A 256-nucleotide genomic window follows, 5' to 3' on the forward strand; every position below is an offset into this window, starting at 1 on the left:
GTGGTGTTGCTTAAGATGCCACATAAGCCCCAGAGACCCCCATTTCCCCGCTTCCTATCCTTCCTCGCCGGACCCCGAGTCAGGACCTGGCGGGAAGGAAAGGAGAAGAGAACAGAGACCCCGTGGCGGGCCTGGCTCCGGGCCGGCGTCTGTAGTTGGTTTAGGGGATGAGACTCTTCACAAGGTTGAAAGCTGTGGCGGCAACCGCCTTATTTCTAGACAAAGCGCATTTTCCCCTAAACCAACTACAGACGCC

The sequence above is a fragment of the Bison bison genome, unplaced genomic scaffold, assembly GCF_000754665.1.
Source record: "Bison bison bison isolate TAMUID 2011002044 unplaced genomic scaffold, Bison_UMD1.0 scf7180017864364, whole genome shotgun sequence".
NCBI lineage: Eukaryota > Metazoa > Chordata > Mammalia > Artiodactyla > Bovidae > Bison > Bison bison.